Source organism: Dermacentor andersoni, chromosome 4, assembly GCF_023375885.2.
Source record: "Dermacentor andersoni chromosome 4, qqDerAnde1_hic_scaffold, whole genome shotgun sequence".
In the NCBI taxonomy this organism is placed as follows: Eukaryota; Metazoa; Arthropoda; class Arachnida; order Ixodida; family Ixodidae; genus Dermacentor; species Dermacentor andersoni.
In genome coordinates this window covers 209430603-209448469 of record NC_092817.1, presented here as the reverse complement: position 1 = coordinate 209448469, position 17867 = coordinate 209430603, and the positions used below count along the sequence as shown (strand labels likewise).

Genomic DNA, 17867 nt, shown 5'->3' with positions numbered 1-17867 from the left:
ACATATTGTTGGCTTGGATATGTTTGGCACGAGGCCCAAGACCCTGTCTTCTAACGCGTTCTTATGTTTGCCTTCGCGTCTCTGTCTTGAAGGGACGCGCATCGTAACATGCTGCAATGGTGCTTGCGTTGAGCGTATGTATGGCAAAAAACGCGGTTCTAAAATGTGTGTTCACTAACTTGTGCAGTAAACCCATGTTTATAGTATTCGCGCAGTATAGTAGTAGTATAGTAAGAGTCACGAGTATGGCATCCGTAACCGCAAGCGTCACGTTATGGTCGTAACTTGTCGGGACAGCGTAGTTGTAATCCCCAGACCCTGCCACTAAGGAATACGCGGCAAGGCATGGCTGATGAATAAGTAATTGCGAAGATTGGTTTCAGTAAAGGTTTGTTACCAAGAACGGCGGGAGCTTATACTGCCGCAAAGGACGGATGCTGGGCGGTGACTCCGATAATTTACTCGGCACATCACACATCTACACCGGAGTTCAACAGGTTTCGCTAATAAGAATATAAGCCAACTCTTGCTTATATTCTCTCGCCCCTTAGCTGCGACTTCGCCTGCCACCCGGGCCCCCGCTTTCCTCTTTGTCCCCCACTTCTTTCCCAATCTGCTGAGACGTGCTTCCACTGATGCTTGCTCCTCCTTTTTCTCATAAATGAAAGCATTCATTCATGCATTCCTAAGTTACTGCAGAAAATAGCGTGTCTTTATCTCCATAACCACCCTGTCCCTCACCTGGATTCTCCCATCGCAAAACAATGTTGGTGTTGCAAATGGCTGGGCGTCACATATACAATTTTCTAGGAATGGCCAGTAGCACGGCGGGAAATTTTCGGTGGGTGACGAGACAGTATGTAGGAAACCTTCTTTACCATATCCACACTCAGTGCTCTGCTTTGTGGGCTACTATTAGCCGCTACGACGAAGTACACAATTCCCAAGTTGTGACATAATGACGCACTCAGCGGTAGACACCCAGCAAGAAGACCGGCGTCGTACGCGGTCGTATGTACGCAAGCTCAAAGGTGTACCACCGTCGGTACATCGTGAAGTTGTTCGAGAACGACGGATCGCAGATGACGACGAAGGACAAGGAGCAAATCAGGGCCGTCAGGGTTGATATTGCGGCGGTAGAGGATGCCGTAGTGCAGAACTAGCATGCAGCACGTGGTGTCAGTGCTGCCAAATTGTACTCCGGCGATGATGGATTGTAAGGATTTGTCGCGTTGTTCAGCGTGCATGTCGGTCATGTCAGCAACAGCCATCACTCAGGTCACCGGATCATGCACAGCAGGATAAGAGGGATCCACGGGGTGACGAGAGAGGCATTCAAAGTCCTCGTGGAGGCGTCCAAACTTGTAATTGCCTATAAATGAAAATTCCTTGAGCCACAAAGCCCAACGATCAAGCCGTCCTGTGGGGTCCCCGAGGGAAGACACCCAGCAGAGGACGTGGTGGTCTGTAAGGTCCGAAACGTGCGGCCGTATAAATATGGCCAGAACTTCGCGACAGCCTAAACTAAAGCCAAGCGCTCCCGCTCGTTGATGGAGTAATTTCTCTCAGCAGGTGACAACAGGCGGCTACCGTAAGCTATCACGCACTAGGTACCATTCAGCTGTTGGGCGAGAACAGCACCGATGCCGTGGCCGCTGGCGTCAGTGTGGACTTCGGTCGGTGCAGATGGATCAAAGTGTGCAAGTATGAGAATGGTGCGTTCTTCTTTAGAAGATCTGTCAAAGGCCGAGCAACGTCGGTGAAGTTTTTGACGAAACAGCGAAATTAAGAACAGAAGCCGATGAAGCAGCGCACATCAGAAGCAGAACGTGACAAAGGGAAACTGCGTACGGCGTGAACTTTTTCTGGGTCTGGTTGAACACCGGATGCGTCAACGAGGTGTCCCAACACGGTAATCTGACGGCGCCCGAATTGACACTTCGTGGAGTTCAGTTGAAGGCTGGCTTTTCAGAAGACCGCAATAATGGCAGCGAGTCGGGTAATGTGGCTGCCGAACGTGGGGGAAAAACAATAACGTCGTCAAGGTGGTCCATTTGTAGCCTCGCAGAAGAGAGGTCATCATACGTTCAAATGTCGCAGGAGCATTGCATAGGCCGAAGGGCATGACTTTTGAACTGATATAAGCCATCCGGCATGATGAAGACCGTCTTCTCGCGGTGCATTTCATCAACTGAAATCTGCCAGTAGCCGGATTGAAGATCGATGGGCGAGAAGTATTTAGCTCCATGCAAGCAGTTCAAGGCGTCATCGATGCGTGGTAGTGCGTAGACGTCTTTTCGGGTGATCTTGTTTAAATGGGAATAATCGACGCAAAAATGCCAAGTACCATCTTTTTTTTTTTTTCACAAGGACGACAGGCGAAGCCCACGGGCTGGCTGTTGATTCGATGATCCCATTGTGGAGCATTTTGTCCACTTCTGATTGGATGACTCTACGTTCAGCATGCGATACACGATAGGGACACCGACGAATAAGATTCGGGTCTCCAGTGCTGATGCGATGGTGAACAACAGATGTTTGTCCTAAAGGCCTGTCGCCGAAATCAAAGATGTCACGGTACGATTCGAGGAGGGCACGTATTTTGGTGGCCTGTGCAGAGGTGCTTTAAGGGGCAATCATTTTCGCGAAGTCATCCGTTAGGGAACCAGCACTGTGAGCTCTAATTGGTGCTAAGAAACCGCTCTCGTCATTCAGACATTCAATGTCAAATTCAGAAGTATTAGAAACGCTGGCCAAGAACATGCCGGCTGGAAGCACTTGAGGGCACAGGCTGAAATTCAGAAGCGGAAGGACGACGCCGTTATTAGTATTCGTCACCAGCGCATGCGGAAGAGCAACGTTCTGGTTCCAAAGCACGTCCATGATGGGGCGAAGGACATATTCAGCGTCAGGAATCTGTGGCTGTGCGGTAAAAGCGACGTAAGTGACTGCCTCAGGTGACAGACGCACATATTGAAGCGAACACAACTGCGGTGGAGCGGTGCTCGGGGCATCGATGACTTGAGGCAGTTCCAACTGAAGAACGCCAGTTGCGATGTCGATGAGAGCGGAATGATGGGATAAAAAAGTCCGATCCAAGGTTAACGGCGTGAGGGCAGTTCTCGATCACAGCAAAGAGAACAGAAGTAGGGCGGCCGGCTATACTAAACGCGCAGTACACATTCCAAGAAAAACCAGCATGCCGCCGTCGGCCACAAGAAGCACTCGGGCAGCTGCTGGAATGAGGACCTTCTTTAAACGTCTATGTAGGCTAGCACTCATCACAGATACGTGAGCTCTAGTGTCGACGAGTGCTGGAAGAGGTACGCCGTCTATTTTAACGTCAATTACACTTCTTGTGGGCGCTGACAGAGGATTTGCTGCAGTAGTAGGCAATTTAGCACCACGTCCGAGGGCTGCATTTCTTAGTTTTCCGGAAGGGTGCGGCCAAAAGCCACAGGGGACGAAAGGCGACGTGGCTGCGGGGAACGGGAAGATGGGCGACGTGTTTGAGACGGACTAGACTGGTGTCCGCGCTGCGATGGTGAGCGACTGTACCACGTGCTCTTAGCAGAGTTATTGGCGCTGTTAGACTCGGCGGTGGGCGAAGCAATGCGGGCATTTGCATTAAAACAGCTCAGGTTGGTCGGCGTGCGAGGTCTTGAGGGCCACGAGTTGCGACAGTATCTGGCGACATGACCAATGCGGCGACAGGTGAAACATATCGGCTGGTCGTCCGCGGTTCTCCACTCAGTCGTTTTGTGATAACGCGGAGAGAAGCGCCGGGGTGGAGCATAAATACAAGGGCGTTCGTTGGCTCGATGATTGGCGGCAGCACAGACAGAATGTAGACCAATGTTTCCAAGTTCCTGTCGAACGATGGCTTGGACGAGGCTAACTGAAAAAGGGGCAGCATCAGGGCTACGCGAACAGGAAGCTGCGGGTGCGCTCGCGTCCATTTCCCGTCGAACGATTCGCACCACGTCATCTGATGGCGACGCATGCTGCTGTGCGGGCTGATCTTCACACGTCAACGTTGCGGCAGTATTGGGAAGTCTGGTTAATGGTTGCAGGACGCGTCGGCTTTTGGCCTGCTCGAATTGTCGGCACTCTTTGATTATAGAATCAACTGTAGAGCAGCTTTTGCATATGAACAGGTTAAAGGCGTCATCAGCAATTCCCTTGAGTACATGCCCTACCTTCGCAGCTTCTGTCATGTCGTGATCGGCTTTACGACAAAGCACCTGCAAGTCCTGGATATACTCCGTGGGAGATTGGGCACTCCGAGGGGGATTGGGCACGTGAGGCCGCTTCTTGCTTTGCGGAAATTTTAGGGCCGCCTAGTTTGCCAAACAACTCTGTCAACTTCTCTCTGCATTGTTCCCAGCTGGCCAGCTCCTCTTCATGGTTTTCGAACCACACATTTGTCGTGCCTCTTAGGTAGAACAACAGGTTACCTAGCATAAGCGTAAAGTCCCATCTGTTGATTCCACTGACACTTTCGCACACAGCAACCCACTCTTCAACGTCGGCGCCATCAGTCCCACAGAAAGGTCCGAGATCCTTGGGTTGGACAACCACAACCGAAGGGGACAGCGACGTAGCGGGCGATGGTGACGTTGGAGACGGCAGTGACGTTGATCCCAAGTGCTCACCGTCATACATGGGGCGGATGGTGATGCGACGTCCACTGCGGAGCGCCGTTTCCAGACGTGGTACCGCGCATCTCCCACCAGTATGTTAAGGGGATGGGGAGTATAAAACTGTATTTACAATGTATGTACAAGCAGAGTCAATGGGGTTAAGATGGCTGACTAGTAACAACACGCAGCAGCCAGCGCTTCGCGATCTTCTTCCTCTCTCTTCTTTTATGCTCCCGTCACAATATAAACAAGAATGTAATAAGTAAACATAATTTTACTTCGTAATTCGTAAAAGCTATTTTCGAATTACTTCGCGCAAAACAGCATAAGTTTTTTCGTTTACTCATTCACTTGATTATTTGCATTCTCGCGTGCTAGCAAAATTGCACTCAATTCAGCAAAATCACCAGCTTCTTTCGACGGCTCTACAGCGTGTTTCATGTAAGTTGAGCCAAATATTAAAAGTATGCAAATGCTACGTAGCTGGAGCAAACAAAGTTAATGTTGTTTAGCGTCTCTTGCAGATACTCAAATCATTTTTTGCAATCCGCCTAATTATATAACTGGTCTCAATAGTTCAACTCCTCAATTATTATAATTAGATGAAAATCTGAATTATAACATTGTAGTACATGAGAAACTACCGATACAGCTTTCTGTTGCTCAATACGTGCTACATAAAAGTGGTTTTCCAAGCTGAAAAATGCGAGCGAATACACGCAACGTGCCTCGAGCGTCCAGTCGTGCGGCAATATTGCGTGTATTCACGGGCTTCTTTTAAACTAGGAAAAACACTTTTATGTAGCACGTATAGTCTCTCATGTTGCTCTGCAATTTGCTCGTTGACACTCTTCATCTAAAATAATAATTTACAAGTTGAATTATAACTAATCATCTAATTAGGCGGATTGCAAAAAATTATCTGAGTGTCTGCCAGCGACGGCAAACAACAATACCTTGGTTTTGTCCCGCTGCATAGCATTTGTATACTACCTTGTATACCAGTAGGTGTTGCTGCTCTAAAGAGAACAATTACAAACTATTTTAATCATTCTGACGAAAAAGAGAATAGATAAGAAGCAGAATACCGAAATGTTTCTGAATATCACTACACTGCTGAGCAAATAGGAAGCCCGTCGGTCGTCTGTCGATGAATTCACTCGCGGGGCTTTCGGCGCGGTGGATACGGAGTTTAGTCATTCTTCTCTCGCTTTTTAGTCGAGTCCGTAATGAACTTTAACAATGTTTGAAACTAGAAGTAAAATTTGGACGGAGAAAATTGGAGAAAGACAACTGCACGTTCACATCGTCCCCGAGCGGTGCAGTAGGGTCTGCGCACGCTCTCACGTGACCTAAACCAAGTATTACCCAAAGGTAGTTTCCCGTCAAGGAAAAAGCTGAACAAATTGCTGAGCTTTATTTCTGGCCATGTTCAGCACATCGGTAGAAAAAAAAATTTCAGGTATAACGTATTTCCTGCAATAGTTAATGAACTTGTAATTAGTTTGCTAAACTATCCACTGCAGAAAGGTTACTCCAGCATATCGGTAATGCAAATATAGGCTTTGCATTAAATTTTCCTGGCTTTATTCAGCATTTTAAGACATCAAACTCGATCTAGCATATGTCACACATTAGGCATTAGAGGGTTAATATCGGGCAAAACAGTAAACTGATAATGCAAGACGTCCCGATCGTGCGCTCGTTAGTTACTATTGATTCCATACTGCATTCGCCAAATTGGTCATTACCTATGATCTTTCTCGTTTCCATTTTCGTAGCTTTATAAATCAGCTACGCTGAAACTCAACACCCTAACATGAGGCGTTCGTTAAGGCAAGCATCCGAAGATGTTAGTGAAAGCCAGAAATTTTGCTGGTACAGGGGCTGAGCATACTGGGAAGTAGCCTCAACAGTGGCCGGGCCAAACTGCATGCGTCTGTATAATCTCACGACGATATCAGGCCTTGCGGTTGCTCCTGTTTCTAACTCAAAAGAAAATGTTTTGCCAATATGTCTACAGCAGTTTCGCTCCTAAGTACCACAATAGTTGATCATCCTCTGCAAAGCCAATGAAGCTACAAATAATGGTGTTTTGTTATTACGATAAGATCACCCTTACGGGTGATTTTTTTAGGAAACAAACACATGGCCAGTGTTGCGGTGTTAACACTCCGGAACTGGAATGACTCCGGAATCCTTCCACATTTTCTTGACTCCCGGATGGAATGGCGACAACGCTTGGAGGAATGGAATGGGAATAGGATTAGGCGCATTTTGTCTGGAATGGAGTGGGAATGGGATTACGTCTTGTTCCGAAAGCATAGCGCTTTTTCGTCTACAGGCTCTTTTTTGTCAAATAATGCCGAAGAACCAATCAGCCTACGTTTAAACATTAGTAAGTCAGAGCGTCGAATTTAGCAATAAAGCAGTGTCTTTAAAATAGCTTGGCTGATTACAAGCATGCTACATTTAAAAGCAACTTGCCTACTACGATTCTGTCTATATAGACTGAGTTTCTCCAAAGTTTGTCTCAATTCTTCGCGTCATCGCGGCTCTATGCCGTTGGTATCCGGTGTGCGGAACTACGGCGGCAGCTCACTCCCCCTTACGCCTTGTAATTTCATTTTAACTTGGTGGCGCTTTCACCCCGACCGACTGCTGTGTTCAGTTCACCCTTAACTTTTTTGGTTCTGTCGCCGTCGGCGACTCGGACGAATATTCGAAAAAGCGCTTCTCTAAGTTCTGATACGTAGTGACGCTGGCGCGATGCTTGTGTTCATAGCAAGCTTTAGCATATACCAGCTTGCGCGCCCTCTCACCTCGTACTCCTCCACCCTACAATCATTTCGCAATACTGTCCCCCCTGTCTCATCTGTCTAGACACACCAACGCTTTTCCTGGAAACTCTGTCGACGAAGGTCTGCAGGTCAGCACAGCCCAGTCATACACCATTAACTGTGCGTCCTCTCAAATCAAATCAAATAAAACACTTATTTTTTAAGCATGATTACAACAAGAAGGATGTGCAGAAGAGGGTCTCAAGGTCACAAGACCCTACCGAGACCCTCTGTATACATGACTATCGGAGACAAATTACGAAATTACCAGAGAAATATAGAATTAACCAAGCCAACAGAACAAACGGGTACAAAAAAACAAGGTTTATATATACATAAATCTGTTTTGGGATGGCATAAATAATACAAAAGTAAGAATGGGCTGGGGTGCGTTTGGCAGGTATTCTGAGATCATGAACAGCAGGCTACCATTATCCCTCATGAGAAAAGTGTATAACAGCTGTGTCTTACCAGTACTCTCCTACAGGGCAGAAACCTGGAGGCTTACGAAAAGGGCTTACTTAAATTGAGGACGACGCAACGAGCTATGGAAAGAAGAATGATGGGTGTAACGTTAAGAGGATAAGAAAAGAGCAGATTGGGTGAGGGAACAAACGCGAGTCAATGACATCTTAGTTGAAATTAGGAAAAAGAAATTGGCATGGGCAGGGCATGTAATGAGGAGGGAAGATACCCGATGGTCATTAAGGGTTACGGACTGGATTCCAAGAGAAGCGAGGCGTAGCAGGGGGCGGCGGAAAGTTAGGTGGGCGGATGAGATTAAGAAGTTTGCAGGGACAGCATGGCCACAATTAGCACATGACCGGGGTAGTTGGAGAAGTATGGGAAAGGCCTTTGCCCTGCAGTAGCCAGGCTGATGATGATGATGACAAAATATCTGATAGACAAATACAAATTCATACGAACACTGAAAACATGCACATAAAGTTAACACGAAAAGTAATAGTGCATCGTTACACGCAAAATAATTACAAAGATAAATTAGAAAGAAGAAAGGAAAGAAACAAGCCAACAAAAGAACAGAGTAAATGCAATAAATAAATCATAACAGAATTATTTATTTAAAAGATGGGTTTCAAGTGTTTTTTTCTTTAAATGCAATAAGAGATGATGATGTTTTGATAGAGTAGGGAAGTGAATTCCGCATTGTTATAGCGCCGAAGTATACCGTCATCTTACCGTAATTAGTAAGAGCTTTAGGCAGTCAGAAATTGTTTTTTCTGAGCAAAACAAGTTGGGTAATATTCTTCAAGGAATCCAAGGACATAAAATTGTGCTTGAGACCTTTATTAATCAATCTGAAAAGCATAGTAATTAAGTTGAGTACGAATAAGTCAGTAGTCGTAGCAATTTATTCTCCATGCGTATGATATTAATATTATCGTGGCTAAAGTTAAAAATAATGCGCAGGGTTTCGTTTTGTAGGTGCTGAAGAGATGTTAAGTGTCACTGATACATGTTACCATAAGCAGCAAACTTGTAATTATTATGACTACGAATGAATGCATATTAAAGTGAAAGGAGAGCAGGAGTAGACAGGCAAGATCTAGATTTTATGAGTGCTCGTATATCGAAAGAAGTTCTTTTCTTAACTTGCGCAATATGTTTGCGAAATTTTATTTGTTGATCGAGGTTGATACCAAGAAGCGATACACAGTCGCTTGTAGAAATAAAACGTGAGTAGAGGTAAACTTGAGCTGAAAATGGTAGTCTTCTTTGAGGGGAGTGAAAAACCACGTATTTAGTTTTGTTTGGATTTAAAATCAAGTGATTACTGAAACACCAAGTAACTATTTCAGCTGACGCACTGTTTAATTTATGACTTAACTATGTTAAAGATGTATATGTGTGTGAGATAGTTGTGTCATTAGCATATAGCATACATCGTGAAAGTGAAGTGTGTTGCGGAAGGTCATTTATGTAGAGAATGAGTAATAATGGCCCTGAAATGGAGACCTGTGGCGCCCCCTGATAAATTGTTTTGGCGTCTGAAAACTTGCCCGATAAATAAACGGCTAGTTTTCTGTTACACAAGTAGTTTTTTAAAAAGATTAACGCAGGACCTGTTATTACATAGGCTTCTAATCTTTTGGTAAGATGTGATTAATAGTGTCACAAGCTTTCGAGAAATCTAAATGTACAGAACCGACGGTAAGTCCTTTGTCAAAGGAATTATTAATGTAGTCTGTTAATTAGATTACCGCCAAGTGAGTTTAGCTACCTGAAAGAAAACCAAATTGGGTGTTTTTCAAGAGATTAAACTTTTTCAAATAATTATTCAAGCGACTAACAAATAGCTCTTCAATTATTTTGCTAACACAGGATAAGATAGAAATAGGTCGGTAATTAGAAATAATAGGCCTATCACCTTTCTTAAAAATGGGTATGACTTTTGTGTTCTTAAAGGTGCACGGAAAAATTTCAGTTTTAAAGATGCTGTTAATTATGTTGGCCAACGTTCGAGAGATGAAATAGCATACCAATTTTAAGTGGCGTGAATGCATGCCATCCAATCCGGGCGAGGTATCCTTAAGGTTCATAATCGCTGTGAAACCTTCTTCTGGTATTACAGGGAAAAGAAAAAAACGAGAAATTAACGCGATCCATGCTACATTCAGCACCCGCGTGATGCTGATTGTGAATTTCGAAAAAGAGTTCACTAAAAGCATTAGCAATTTGAAGTTCGTCTTCATGTGTAGTATCATAATTAATTTTAGACATTGTACTCTGACACTTTGTTCGGTTTAAGAATGCGTTGAGCAACTCCCATTTCTTTTCAGTATTCTGGCCGCTTACAAACTCGTTATCATAATAACTTCTCTTAGCTTTCTTCAGTGAACAATTTAGAATATTGCAGTATTTTTTGTACCTGAATGCCAAAGTTAGATTGAATGGATGTCTTCATTTGTATAAATTATCTTTTTTATGCGTACTTCAAGGAAGGCTCTTGGTTACTCATGGACATCGAGGTGAATGGTACCGCCGTTGCTATTACTAGTGTTCCGAGACAGGGCTTCCCGAAACAAGTAACAAAACCTTTCAAGTCCGCTCTCAGAATTTCGCAACTGATCAATTGTATAGAGAGACAGAGAGAGAATAAACTTTTGAAAGCATTGGTTCGGGAAGCCAGCCCAAGCAGGAGAGCCAACGTAACTGCGGCGGCACCTGCCCGAGCCCCGACGCGACGATTCGCGCCGAAGAAGGTTCTCTCTGTTCAAGGGTCGGGGGAGGGGTGGAAGGGGAGGTCTGGGTGGCGCCTGTTGGAGTCTAGGGAAGCCCAATGGTTCATTTAGTAGCTCGCTCATACTGTGAATGCCAGACGGTGCTTCGAAGCATTCCCCTAGGCTGTCTGTGCTACCACCCTCCTTCCCAGCCTTCTGTTGCAAATAAAAAGCGCTTCCATGGCGCACTGCCACACTGGCTCCTGCGCCCAGCGGCTCACGCACGCAGTAAGTCCGCCAACGTGCTACATTGGAAACATTTTTTTTTAATTACCCACGAAGAAAAAAACAAGGTGCACGCTGCAAGCTTTGCTCCGAAGCTATACATGCTGTAGTCGGAGTTTCATCTAATTTGATTCGGCACCTAAAAAGAGAGCCCGAACGGGAGTACTCGCAATTAGATAAGGCGATGGCAAACCAGCTGAAGATAACGTCGGCCTTCACCGCTGGGTGCACGCAGCTCAGTGCCTGTTCATGGAAAGGCTGATCTTGACGGCGCCCATAATCGACATGATTTGCCCCGACATGGAGCCCTTTCGTGTTGTCGAGAAGGAGGCGTGCAAACTATTCGTAACAAAAAGCTTTACAACATTATAAGCCGCCTTTCATCGAAGTAACGACTTTGTGTTCTTTCAGATTCAACAGGTCACCGTCGCGGGCTACAAGTTGCCATCGCGGGATGACCTCAGAAAGGAGTTCCTGGCCGGGAAGGTGTCAGCGCTGGAGACCAAAATATCATCTTTGGCGGGCGCGGAGTACGTCTGTACCGCGCTATGCGTGTGGATGTCGCGGTTTACGAAGGGCTTCCTGGCTGTCGAAGCAAAATTCGTGGACAGCGTGGTGCATTTGCTGCCATGACCAAGGTCACGCACTCTGCTTCGCATCAATAGTGGCTGCAGATCGTTTTTCCGCCGCAGGCCAAAATATCATCTTTGGCGGGCGCGGAGTACGTCTGTACCGCGCTATGCGTGAGGATGTCGCGGTTTACGAAGGGCTTCCTGGCTGTCGAAGCAAAATTCGTGGACAGCGTGGTGCATTTGCTGCCATGACCAAGGTCACGCACTCTGCTTCCCATCAATAGTGGCTGCAGATCGTTTTCCCGCGCAGGCCAGGCACCATGCTTACGCGACTTCCAGGTCTGTTCTCACCACGTCAATCAACCGTTCTGAAATACCTCTAAAGACAAACAATAACGAAACTAGCACATCATGTAAAGAACACCGATGGTGTCCCGAAGTTACATTTTAAAGGATTTGTGTTTGATTGATTACTTGTTCAAGCTATTTTTGTCAATTGATTTCCTGCTCATTACTCATTACTCTTTCTCTCCTTTCGTGATGTCCCTCTCCTTTCTTTTTGGATTGCACCCCCCCTCCCCCACCTGAGAAAATAAACTCCAGCGTACGTCATTCCGTATAGTACAAATAGCTTTGCCCGTAAACACAGTTGCATCGCATATAAGACCAGTCAGTGCGGCAGCAGTCTGCTGCTAGTATGTTTATTTGAAATACGAAGCCCATTTCATTAAGGTAATGCCAGCCTTAGTACCATAGCCATGGCACTACGCGCACAACATTTATTTCTAAAGAGCAGGGAGGTGCAACCTATGCATTAAGCGCTCTCAATTTATCGTAGCGTCGGAGAGAACGGCTGTGTCTCTGCCCACTTTGTTTTGTCTAATGCACTCTTGAGGAGCGTCAGTGTTTCGCCGAGTGCAATACCGTACAATCACATACGTCATCATTCACTTTCTGAAAATATATTGCATTGCGTGATTGCCGTTTGCGCTACCTGTACTTGCAGTGGCAATATTCAGTAGTTGTCGTCCTCGCATTATTTTAGGACCCGAATGCCGAGCCAGACGCACAAACATTCGGCGCCATCGTTGCATCTATACGCATCACAAACACAGAAGAAGTGTTGAATGTCGCTGGTCTTAACTTGAAATCTCACAACGCGACGAGGTGGAACTCGCAGCTGCGAATGATGAGAAAGCTCGTTACCACTTTTTGGAGTCATCCAGGCCTGACAGAAACTCTGAATGCGTGCAAGAAGGCTAAACTGTCTAAATATGAACTTACGCTGGCGACATATTTGCTTGAGCTTCTCTCCCCTGTAGAGGAAGCCACGGAGTTGCTGCAGAAAAGGCACGAGACAGCCGGGCTTTTGCTTCTCGCGTTGCGAAATATCGAAGTTTCCCTTGCGGAAATTTTAAGCAAGGGCAGACTTCTTTGCAAAGAGGCGGCGAAAGGCCTACAGCGCAGCCTGGAGAAGCGGTTGGCAAGCACATGGACTGACTCTGTTTTTTTTTTTTATTATAGGTGCCTTCGTAGACCCACGGTTTAAATCTTCTTGGTGTTCAGCTGCAACGGCGGAGCAGATGCGTACTGCGTTGGTAAGGAGGGGGCCTCTTTTGGTAGGGCAGGACCCCGCCAGCACCGTCGCGAATGCAGACTCTGAAGCAAGGCCAAGTAGACTGATGTCTGAAAACATCAGACAGTATGAAAATGCCCACCAAGACAACATACCTGGATCCCATCGCAGGGGAAATTTCTTTTTACTTTACAGCGAGAACTTGCGCGGTCACGGTTAAGCCCCTGCCCTATCGGAAAGTGAACGCTAGCTGCTTTCCCTTGCTTTCCCGCCTCGAAAGGGCTGTTTTTACTCTGAATGCGGCGTCAGCTGACGTGGAACGCGTGTTTTCTACGACATCCCTGATAATGACAGCGAAGCGAAATAGGCTGTCAAACACCTTTTTCGAGCAGCTCATGTTTGTGAAGTGCAACACATAGTTAGGTTGGAGGCAATTGTTTTTCTGACTTTTTTGTTTTTAGAACTAACCCCTGAACAGCCAACATTTGCACTTGAAGTTTTCAAAACGAAATGGCGAAGCATCCATTTATCTCATCACATATTGTTGCAAAATTTCGATGAATAAAACCAAAATTAAGCTTCCTTTTGCACCTTGCACTGCTTGCGACCTTTATTGCAGCATTTAAAAATCGCGAAGACGCCGAAGCAAAAATACGCTATGTCCTCATTTTAGCGTTAACACACTTAAGCTTAAACATTATTAAAATAACACAAGCCGTTAAAACATGCTGACCATGTAAATACTATAGGTAGCGAGAGAACTGCCCGTATGGGACTTAGTAGGGTGGTTGTACTGCACGAGATGTGTCACCAAGCTACTATACCTCGACCTTGGTAGTGCATTGTGCGTATTCTTGCAGTTCTTAACGCATCTGATGACATCAACTTTACGGTGCGTTAATCGGTGGCTCGATAAAACTACCAAGATGCATTACCATTTGTTTGGCGTGTTCGTAAACTGACATGGAAAGCATATTTAGTGCCAGCAAACAAGGACGGGAGGGAGACGACACCACAATGCGCTAACTTCAACAAGTTGATTTTCAGGAAATACGCCTATTTAACCCATGCACATTGGCGCCACCTCATCCAAACCTTAACCACCCAAAAAATCCGTCCGAAAAAGCCGTCTCCTTATCTAAGGAGATAAGGAGACGACTTTTTTGGATGGTTATAAGATTTGTATGAGGTGCGGCCCAGTGTATGCATGGGTTAAATATGCGTAGTTCCTGAAAATCAAGTTGTTTAAGTTCGCGCATTGTGGTGTCGTCTCCCTTCCGTCCTTGTTTGCTGGCACTAAATATGCTTACCAAGATGACTTTCCTACGCTGAGGATTTACAGGAATGGAATTGCACTGCCCCGGCCATTCCCGGAGTGGGAATGGGCTATGCTTTCTCATTCTGAGGAATTGAAAGGAATGAAAGTTCGGGAAGTTCTAATTGCCCCGGAATGGAATTGGCCCATTGCTCTTAATGGTAGCATTTCTGCAAGGAAAGCTAAGGTATTCAAACTTCACAGCCCCTTCCTCGCGAAAAATGTCGAATGCCTTACACATTGCGAGTCATCTCAGTGATCAAATCGGTAAGGCTTTCACAGTAGAAATTAAGAACTCATATTACTGCTTGCCACATGACTCTTTACTCCAATGACTTAGCGAATATAATGAAAAGTTCGCCTGCATATATTTTAAGGATGCGGCACGTTAGCCATCAACGAAATTTTTGAGCTTTTATCAGTTTGTCCTAAATGGATTTCATGCGATGGTATTGTAAACCCGACATCCAACCTCAAGGTGTCTCTATTGGTTTCTGCATTGCAACCATTCCAACTAATTTCTTTTAACTAATTATGACAGCGCGTGTTCTGGATGCCCAGATGACAGCACCGTTCGTATAATATTTAGGTAAGTTGACTACAACCCGGTGTACTATGTACAGCAGTGAATAGAACAAGTTTAACTCTTACAAGGTACCTTTTAGTGCTTCAAGCCCTCGTCCTTACCAATGAGCTACCTTTCGCGGGGAAACAGTTAAGTTACCTTGGCATTACGTTTGTTTACTAAGGAGCGAATGCACTGCAAGTATTCGTTTCGAGAGAACAAACAGCTTTCTCCTTTTAACTTGTCCCTTTCCAAGCTGGCGAAAAGAAGCATTGTTAGCCTATGCTTTGGCAATGCGCTTAGGTAGTCGTGTGACCACAGTATGACAGGATGCTTCATGCGTCAATCAGCTCGATTCTCCAAAGTGGGTGTCCCCCTCACGTTCAAGTATTTGCGCCTCGGTTCCTGCTTAATGAGTTGTTTCCTGTTAGTGCGCAGACACCCCCAGTCAACCGAAGAGACCGTAAAAAGATTTGCTGTTGTTCTTTGCCTACGTAAGCTTTCTCACACCTTTCAAAAGCTAGCAGAACGCACAAATGACAAGGCTGATCCTTCCACCTTTTGTCAGTTAGATATGTTATGGAGATGTTGTGGAGTAACTCTCCCTCTGACAGAGAGGTTGCTAGCAGCAAGTGACACATATTGTGCTTTGTGAATTGCAGCGATTGTGCAGAGGTTCAAATTCCTTACGTTGTACGTAGACCAGACGGCACACTGTCTAAATGACAGATTAAGAGAACATAGTAAGAATGCGAAGAAAGGACGTGATGGCTGGCTGGCTCTGCATTGTAGCACGTGCCGTTTTGAGGCGTTGTTTCAGAAATGTTTTGTCGTGTCGAGCCGTTTGCTGTTGTGCGGTAAGATGCGCGTGTGGAAGCATCGGTTACAGACATCCGCTGGGAGTAAGCGTTGTCGAGGCTTCGGATCGAGGCTAAGAATCAAGTTATTAGGATCAAGGCTAAGAATCGAGGCAATGAAAATAACTGTCCCGCAATTGCCTATCCATTTCTTCGTGCAGTGGCTCGTGACTATCGCTGGAACGAAAAATATCGTCCGGAAAAGACCGCATCCATAGCATACATACGTCTTTTGTACGAACTCATTTTTTGCTTAAAATAATAACTCGCTCTTTAGCTGCATGTGGCCGCATGCGGAAGGGCGCCCAGGTTATGTGATCAAATAATACTAGAGGAAGACCTATGGCCGTCAATAACTCTCCTGTATGAGAGGCACAACCGCGCGTGCTCAACTGCTCTTTCCTTCGTTGTTTCCTATCTGGTGGATTCTTTCGATATTTTCCTGTTATTTCCACCGCGAACCAACCAGCCTGCACAAACTAGCCCATCACAAAGCAGAAACTCGTTCTACTGCTTCTACAGCTGACTCGCTAAGGTCACTTCTGTGATCGCGCCTTTGTTACGTGGCAAAGCGAGTGTGCAACAGAGCGGCCGATTGCCGCACGAATAAATGTTCTCGCTCACCCGGCAGAACCTCTCCTCTTGCGTCGTTGTCGTTGTAGCGTGGCACGTTGGGTCAAATTGTGTGTTCCCGAAACGCCCACCTGGCTTTCCCGAACGCCGACCACAATGAATTCTGCTCGCGACACCACGAGAAAGTGCGCCTGCGTTGAAGATGAAGTCTTTCTGCTGACATCATTATTTTAAAAGTGGTACTAAAGCAATATTTCCGAGCCTTCTTTTTCCCTTTAAATGAAGATCTGGTAGCTCTTAAACCCGGAAAAAATATGTTAGAGCTTCATAGCACAGTGAATAAGTTATTAAAAAAGTCATTCGTGCAGCGAATTTCGGTTTCGTTTCCACTGTGGTACGACGTTACGACACAGTGTGTCGGCAAATTAGAGCAAGACATTGCGACGTTCTGACACTTGCTCCGGCTGGCTCGGTCGCCCGCTATGCTGCTGCATCGCCCCTCACGTGAGTAGCAGCACATGATGTGACCGAGCCATCTGGAGCGCGTTTCAATACATTGTAATTCCCTGCTCCCACGTAACCGCATACTGTGACATGGCGTAAAAAACACGGTACTTCCCTGGTAAACAATACCTAAGCTGGCTGCAGAAAAGCTATTAAGTTATTTGCGCTGCTCTCAGGCTATGTCTTCTAGAGTAAAGAGGTTTATGACTTTCATTACTCACAAACAATATATAATAGAAAAGATCAAGTCAGCACCTGTTTAAAGTGAAGCTTCTTTTGCTCCCTCCCCGGTGTTGGGCGTTTATCGTCGTTTCCTCGCCGGATATATTTGTCGATACACTATATAGCTAACTTGAGCCACTTCGTATGAGCCGGCTGCTGTCGTGCCAAGTACACAGCTTAGAACCTTGTGTAGACAATTTGGTGCTGCCAGCTGTCTTGCCTAGCAAATAAATTGGGTGACTGTGTCCAAACAGACACCTTCGGCACGAGGTACGTGCTACAAGATTGGTGCTTCTTGGTATGGGCCCATTCATTGCCAGTCTCCCAAAATCGTTGTGATACTATGACACAAGTTCTATGAAGCCTTAACTCTGTTTGTATATGTGTCATATTTCTCTGTAGGTACAGCTCTCATCAACATAATTCCATGACAAGCATCACGCGTACATCGTCTTCGCGGCGCAGACAGTTACACGCGACAAGGCTCGTGTCGTCCACTACTTCCCGCCATTTCATTCTAGTGTTGCGTGGAATTTGCGTGTTTTCATGCGTTTAGCATTTTTTGAGAACTTCACTCAGTTCATGGTAGGTCTGTCCGTCTGTTCGGGTGTGCGCGCCTGTCTTCCCACCAACTTGGGTCAATGGGTCACTGTGCTGCGGGAACCAGGGGCGGAATTCACTAAGCTACTTTACGAACAAATTTTGACGTAAGAAAAATTCACGAGAAAGTTAA

General features: G+C 45.8%; 1 long non-coding RNA gene across 1 annotated transcript in view; it reads right to left on the bottom strand.

Moving 5' to 3' along the window:
- The window catches only part of LOC129386681 (uncharacterized), a 107510-nt gene extending 90941 nt beyond the window's left edge, over positions 1-16569 (bottom strand). Inside the window, exon 1 of the long non-coding RNA XR_008613979.2 lies at positions 16460-16569. This is a non-coding gene — a long non-coding RNA (uncharacterized lncRNA). The remainder of the gene's footprint in view (positions 1-16459) is intronic.
- Positions 16570-17867: the final 1298 nt, after the last annotated feature.